Source organism: Cyprinus carpio, chromosome A23 (genome assembly GCF_018340385.1).
Source record: "Cyprinus carpio isolate SPL01 chromosome A23, ASM1834038v1, whole genome shotgun sequence".
NCBI classification, from domain to species: domain Eukaryota; kingdom Metazoa; phylum Chordata; class Actinopteri; order Cypriniformes; family Cyprinidae; genus Cyprinus; species Cyprinus carpio.
In genome coordinates, this window is record NC_056594.1 from 16,830,454 (window position 1) to 16,838,339 (window position 7,886).

Below are 7,886 nucleotides of genomic sequence, written 5' to 3' on the forward strand. Positions count from 1 at the left end.
GACACGCCCCATCACAAATTCATCCCATTACCTTTTCGTTAAACCCCCAAAAATGCCAAAAGACATGAATTACTCATTTCATCTGGCTAATATCCCTGACCAAGGGATGCAGAACGCACAAAGGATGAGACAATTGCGTTCAGCATTACGTGTCACTGCTCTCCATCGCCAGGGAACAGATGGAGTGATGCGGAGAACGAGAGTGAGACTGATGAAGGTTTACTCACTCACGCTGTCTCCCAAGACAGGGATTTAAACCTCTCGTCCACCCATCCCAAGACACCACAGACAGCTGCTGATACTTTAATCCCACCTGGCCTTTCACTCCCGACCCGAACCAAAGCCTATGCAGATAGAAGGATGTAAATGGAGGATGGAGGGATAAAGAAAGGTAGGATGGCAGGGATCAGGATGTGACAGAGTTATTAGAGCCAGCCTCATCCGTCACAGTGCCAGAGAGGTAGATAACATGGACGTGGGTCACGGTTAGACATGTGACAGAAAGAATGTCAGAGGGCCTTGCAGGAAGCTAAACAGCAAGGAAATGTGGCAAATTGTATCCTCATGGCAACAAGATGGGATTTAGTTTTGGTAAGTCACAGTTAACAGTGCATGAAACTCCTTTCATTATATAACTAAACATCAAATTTCATTTATTTTGAGTAATGAATGCACACTATTCAGGAATTTCACATAAAAGCCGTTTTTTGATAGGTTTTTAAGTGATTAAAAAATAGATAGTACTGGTCAAAAAATAATACTGTTCAAAATAGGCACTTTCTAGTTGTCAAACTAAAAGTGCTGTCACATAGACTTCCATTCATCCACATGCATGCAAATACAAACTGTATGACATTCATACAATTTTAATTGTTTAAATACTTTTTTGAGGCCAATCATGTATACGAAATATGCGAGAAATAAAGATGTGATGTGTTACATTAACTGATGTTTTATTAACAAGGTTCGGGAGGAGCATGTCAGATACTTAGCCTAATTAGCACAGGTGGAGCTCACTTAAGATAATCAACACTAGGGTATAAATACAGCTGACTTACCCCTATCCATTGACGGTTTATCAGCATCCCCCCTCCACCCATCTGCTCCACTTAGAGTTCATTTTACACTTATGTGGGGGGGGTACTCTAGGTTCGGACCATTCCCAAGCTCGGAGCCCTTTCCCGGACAACACGCCTAATATGCATTATATACTTCAGCTAATTATATGTAAGTGTGAACTCGTGAATTGTTCAATATGTTATCTGAAAGAAAACAGTCAAGTTCACAGTGGGTAACCACAAAAAAAAAAACAAAAAAAAAAAAAATCATCACTGGAGATTCAGAGAACACATTCCACCTTCATGATTCACAGGAATGTGTGGCATGAATGTGAAGAAGGTTAGAGCAAAACACAGGGCGAAAAGTCTGCCCTTGATGTTCTTAACTGAATGACTCACGCATTAAAATAAACAAAAACCAAAAAACTTTTGGTCACATCAACAACCAAAATAAAACTTGTGACTAGTGTTCTGAAAAGAAGGTGACAAATAATAGATAGAAAAAACAATAGAAGCTGTAAAAAAACAAAAAACCTTAACAAAAGTAGTCTTTTTACTGTATTATATTTATGATGGCTGAAGCAATGTAAAAAAAGTAAAAAAAATAAAAAAAAATTACATAGTAGTAGTATTTTCTTGTTGATACTAGTATAAGTTAAATATTCTTTCAAATGTAGAAACCATTTAAAAATCAAATTAAACTAAAACACATACTTATATTGGACTTAAACACAGCAAAAAAAAGAGAGGTCCACGCCACTGATGGGTGTTTCTGCTGCGTTCATCCTCCCCTGGTTCTCTCTATGAAAGTCTTCCTGCAGCACATTTAAATTTAAATTAGATTCATTCCAAGTTTCATTTTTAATCATGCATTATTCAAAATAAAATCATTCTAAAGCACCACTAATGTATCCTGTAGAATGGCTTTCTGGACTATCATTATCTAAAAAAAACAACATTAAAAATGTACACCACGCCTTAGGACTAGCTCCCAAATCTCTCTTATCCTGACCATAAGAGAGAAAATACGATTTAACACTTTTATCATCTCAAAGTTCTCACAAGCAAAACCATAATATGACTCCCTTGGAAAAACAAATCAAAGTTTCTAGATCTAATGTTTCTTCAATGATAAATGGCATTAGTGCTAAGATCACAGTATTTAAGCTTGATTTCAGTTGACAAATAGTAGTCTAAGGGCTCGTAAATGCAGACAGACTGTTTAAAACATAATAAAAACGTCTAAGGTGACAGATATTGACTAGACAAAGCACTAAGAAAAGGATTTAATAAGGAAAGACAAGAAAGCAAGCAAGCAGAAAAAAGAAAACAGCCAGAGCCAACATCACTCTCATTTTTGATCACTCAGCCTTTTCTAAAGCCCTGTACGTCATAAAATACCACTAAAATATAACCCCAACCCCTCGTGATATCCAGAGACGAGCCTTAGATGGTTTTGATGGCTCTCCTCACCCATCAAAGCCTTTTAAGCGCTTACAACATCAGCACTCCTCTGTACACGTCTAACAAGCCTTCATGGGTCACTGAGGTCACAGGATGTGTCAGGTAAGATGTATTTAAAACTGAAGTTAAGTCTTTTCCAAAGTAAACACTGAAGTCTACAGAAAGTTAAGATTTGTAGGTTTCTCAGAGCGGGACTGTTATGTTTGATTTTCTCTCCACTTATGGGAGGACTGTGAACATGTGTGTCACAAAATAACTGCACTGTTATATCTGCCTACCTCAGTGTTTCCACTCTGAACCTCAACACTCTTGTATAATAGAAACAAAATATGGGATCTATATATACAATGTAAAAAAATGTACTGGTAATCTTCTGCCAGGACATTATACATTAATTTTGAGGACTAGTTTTAACTAATTTAGTTTTACTGTAAAACACAATGCAATAATCTGCAAAATTCAAAATACATGTAAAACACCTGTTAAAAAACAAGAAAACTATACAGATAATTCCTTTATTTTAATACAGTACATTGTACCCTATTTTTTTACAGATTTTTTTTAGTGTGTAGAGAGAGAATTGTCTTAAATGTGAACATTAAATATGGACATTTTTTCAATGTTAAAGGTTCGGTTCTAAGGCATGATCAGATTCTATAGTCTTCAGTTTCACATGATAGTTGATAACTAAAAATAATTATAATATGCTGATTCAGTTCTCAAGAAACATTTCTTACTCAAGGGTGCTTAATATTGTTGTGAAAACCATTTTCTGTATTCCTTGGTGAATAGAAAATTCAAACAAACAGCATTTATTTGAAATATAATGTTCTGTAACAATGTAAAAGTCTTATCACTTTTGATCAATTGAATGCATCCTTGCTGAAAAAATGTCTAACTGTCCATATAAAGTATGTCAGTCAGTCTATTCATTGCACATGAAACAAACTAATTTAAAATGGATGTTCACGTTACTTATGCTGATCAATGCAATCTCATTTTCGCGTTGCTGTTGCCAATTCAGAAAGGCAGGTTATAGTGTCCTAAGAATACTTAAGATTTTGAAGTACAGTCTATGTTACATAAAGGGCATTATGTAGCTAAAAACTAGATGCTAGAAATGCATCAAAAAGGTCTATGTCAATAAAATTCTCAGCAAAGTAACCCTCTATTCAGAAGAAACACTCAGGGAGACTCATCTAGAACAAGCTGAGTTTTACTGCTGAAGTCAGCTATTCATTCCTTTTATTTCTTTACAAAACACCAGAGCATCATTCTAAAGGGCTAATGTACGTAGACGTGTGAGGCCAAGCAATGCAAAAAACAGTTAGAAAGTGGAAAGGAAAAGTTATGAATCCCCTGTACCACAGCCTGGTGAAATAACATTCATCTCTGTTCATTGAACTCGCAGCATCTGCCAATATGAGGAATGGACCAGTCACCAGAGGCCCCAAAACCTAAATCACCAGCACCGATGTGATTTCCATTGCTAAACTGAGATCTGAACGCGCTAATGATCTACACCAAAGTTACATTACACCAGATGAGCTTCCCTCTACCATAGAGTTGTCATAAAATATAGCTAAAAAGTTTATTTGTGTCCATACATACATAAAACTTCAATCTTTTTTCTCATCTCTAGGTTAGAAGCTTGTGTGGGTTTGGGGGGTACGGTTCTAAGTTGGTTTAAAACTTAACTAAAGCTGGGCTCAGATTACAGGAGTTTTAAAATCCTAATCGATTATGAAATCTAGCTGCAGCACACACATAAGGAGAATCTTTGCAGATTTTCTTCATTCAAATCTTCAACACGCACATACAGTACTACAATCAAAAAAGTCAACTAGCCACTTGTTTGATTTGCAAAATACAAATATGGTCTGATTAATAAGAATATAACACGTTTACTTATGTTAAATGATTCATTCTTGTTATTTGTAACTAAATTATTATTTGAAGCAGTGCAAGTTTACTTGATTTGATTAGATGCATAATGGGTGCTACGAATAAATCATGTTCATTTCAACAATTATTTTTTTGAGTGTACAAGATTTGAAATTCGTGGCACATCACACACTACAAGATATTATTAAGATTATTGTGTCATAGTGAGCGCCTCATGTGATCTCACGCAGCAGTCATTGACGTTTCAGCAACTAATGTTTACAAATATTAGCTAGCATGTTAGAACCTTTCTATACTCACCCGGTACTTTCAAAAGTGCCTTCATCCCAGGGCCTCTCTTTGTCCTTACGGTTGTGGAATGTTTTCAACACATTATACAGACAGCGATGTTATTGCAAAACTTCCAGTTAACTAAAATTCCTGCAGTGTGTAGTGAGACCAGCTTAACAGAACAATTTTAGTCAAAATTAGAAAGAAATGCACTCTTCTATAGGAAATCTGGTTTGCAGAGTGCCTCATGGTTCTATTTTAGCACCTGCTCACTTTTCAATGTATATGCTTCCCCTGGGTTCCATTTTTAGGAGACGTGGTGTTTCCTGTAATTGCGATGCCAATGATACGTACAATTACCTGCCTTTGGCTTGAAACAATCAGACTGCTTTAAATTCTCTGTGTGTTTGGATGAGGTTAAATTTTTGCTATTTCTCTTTTTCAGTGCAGATAAGACAGAAGTTATTGACTTTGGCCCATCAGATTCTCTAGGGAGAAATAAGATCGATCTTGGATCTGAATTTTTTTGTTTTTCATTGTGTGCGGAATTTGTGTGTGGAGTTTGAAAGTTGTCTAAAATTTAACATATTATTAACTCTGTAATAGGTTCTATTTTTTTTCATCTTCATTTACTTGCTAAAATTAAGCTATTCCGTTTTGAGAATTCTTTGGAGGTTACAATGCATACTTTCATTACATTTCGGCTGGATAGCTGAAACTCCCTTTATTAAGGTATATCTAAGTCTCAGATTTCTCGCTTACAAGTGCTTCAAAATGCAGCACTGAGATTTCAGAAATGAATGTAAGAAATTTGTCAAGTCACTATTACAGAATTTTTTTTAAAACTTCTCCCCTTTCATAAAAAAAATTAAATAAAAAAATCACCCACCTACATATAAAACATAAAAAAACCAAACACCCAGCTACCTGGCTAACTTACTCAACCTCTATAATCCCTCGAGAAGCTTAAGATCTGAGGATAAATATTTCCTTAGATCTTCAAATTCCTACTGCTCATTTAAAAAGCCAAGGAAATAAAACTTTTGCACAAATTAAAAACAATTATATATATATATATATATATATATATATATATATATATATATATATATATATATATACCTCCTTAAATACTTGAAATTGTTCCAATTACGTGGCAAATGCTTCATATTATGCCTTAAAAACACTCCTTACCCGTCACAAAAACATACAGAAGGGAAGCCTGCTGAAAAACAAATTGAGCAACAATCCTAAATAGCAGTCCAGCAACATTAATCTGACTGTCATCACATTTGTCCCACCATTACTGTAGATTTACTGGCCAGTGCTGCTCTAACACAGGTTCAGTGTTATTCCCAAGACCCTCGTCTACTTCTATTGCTAAAGAAAGTGTGCCCCATCTCCTGGTTCAACTTCATTGACCTGTTAAACATTTATGGAGCAGTCAGGCACAAAAAGGGCAAACTAGAGGAGAGCCAGGTTCAGCTGGGTGTCAAGGAGGACATACAAATCTAAAGCTTTTCAGTTATACAATTTACAGCGATTAACAGGAAACGGGGAAATGGCCTTTAATTGGCCAGTTAATTGCAGCATAAATTTGAGTGGTGAGGTGCCCAATCAGACGTAAAGTGTACCCTCTGATGGAGCTTCTCAGCTGGGTTGGCATAGCAAGCAGTTATCTGCAGATGGACATCAACTGAACCAAACGCACAATTAAAATGACAACAAATGCTCAAACAACAACAAAGGGCTAAATTCAACAACATTTAAAAACTTCATTAAACTTTGTCACACACATGCACAAAAACAGAAGAATATGCCAATAAACACATATAAAACTCTAACATAGGGGGAGAGTGGGGACGGTTGCAAACTAGTTCAAACTAGAGGCTATGTTTATACAACTGGCCCTAGTTCAGTAAACTTTCACAGAAGTTAACAGAAGTAGGCTAATATTAAATTTCCTTGTATTGATAAATTAATGTTTTGTAGTTTAGATGTATTGAAATAATTAAACAACATGGTTGTTACTTGTTACTTTAAAATGTTTTTATTATTATTATTATTATCATTTACTATTCTTTGTTATACAGCCAGTTTAACTTGATAACCCTGTCTCTGCACAAATAAAATAAATAAATTGCTAAATGATATTTAACAAATGATTTTAATGACATTTTAATGAATGTTGCAACTGCCCCTGTGGTCAGTTGCAACATTTGACTTTGTCTATTCAAGAATAAATTGTGTGTATATTGTCATATGTACAGTCATATGTACATGTTACAGTAGTGTGTGTGAGTAGCTGACAGATGTGGCTTAATTGTATTAAAATATTGGCTTTCTAATACAAACAGTCTCTAAAAAACTAAAGGAAATGCAAAAAGTGTTGCAACCATTCCCACTCTCCCCTACATATCACAAATCATTGACCATAGCAAGTAACTATTGCCCTGACTGTTAAAGAAACCAGACTCCTAACGTCTTACAGCACTCATATGACAACAATACAGATGTCAACAAAGTACAATAATAGGCTACTTTAAATTATTGGCACTGTGGTATTTAGCCTACCCTGTACTTCAAAGAAATCTACTATCATGCAGGCTCCTATTATGGTACATACAGTATAATGTTTATGATACGTTTTGGTACAGTGGTTTGTTTACTGTTTTTGATAATACTTTGTTTGGATAACTTTTACCTACAGTTAAGTCATGAGCTGCCACGTGCAGGTGTCGATCCTACTGAAGACCTTCATCACTATCAAACGATTGTATGGTTTGGAAGGTTTGTCTCAGCGGATGTTGGGTAAATGTCCAGTATCCACGTAATCCAGCTCATCTTGTTCATTACTGTATCACGGAATGAGAAGAATGCGCTCCAAACAATTCTGTGAACTGTTCGAACCACGGAAAAGAACCGCTTCAGTAGAGTCATTCATTTGCGCAACGTGCGTCGATTCGCAAATTCTGATTCTATGTAATTCTTGAAGTGGCATAGTTAGTTAGTTAGTTAGTTAGTTAGTTAGTTAGTTTTTTAGCCTATTTCACATTTTTGTAATAGGCCTATTATATGTTTTGTTTATGTCTGCTGTCCATAAAACGTTTATACGCTCGGGAATTATCTCGCACGCTTAAGTAAAATGCGCTAGACTAAAAAATAGTGAAAACTTAAAATATTAGCCTG

At 35.5% G+C, this 7,886-nt stretch overlaps 1 protein-coding gene across 2 annotated transcripts in view; it reads right to left on the reverse strand.

Moving 5' to 3' along the window:
- LOC109065508 (plexin-A2-like) overlaps positions 1 to 7,607 on the reverse strand; it is a 206,592-nt gene extending 198,985 nt beyond the window's left edge. For both annotated transcript variants that reach the window (XM_042713475.1, XM_042713473.1), the window contains exon 1: positions 7,406 to 7,607. The gene's annotated coding sequence lies outside the window, so the exon portion shown is untranslated. The remainder of the gene's footprint in view (positions 1 to 7,405) is intronic.
- Between the last annotated feature and the right edge of the window lie 279 nt (positions 7,608 to 7,886).